We start from the raw sequence: 238 nt of genomic DNA on the forward strand, positions 1-238 counted from the left end.
CAAAGGTGCGAAAGAGGTGGAACCAAAAGAAAATGTGGTCGGAGGTGAGCGGATCTTGTCTTCACCGTCCAGACCATAACTGCTTAGTTCCAACTATTCCAACATAAAAAAGCCAGAGGGGAGAGAAGAAACAACTGGAAATTAGAGTAGAAGTTATCTCCCTCTGAATCACCCCCACATTCTTTGGCCAAATCCTTCAGACCCAGATCGATCCAAGGCAGTCACATGGATGGTCTTG

This window comes from Asparagus officinalis, chromosome 1 (assembly GCF_001876935.1).
Source record: "Asparagus officinalis chromosome 1, Aspof.V1, whole genome shotgun sequence".
Lineage (NCBI taxonomy): Eukaryota > Viridiplantae > Streptophyta > Magnoliopsida > Asparagales > Asparagaceae > Asparagus > Asparagus officinalis.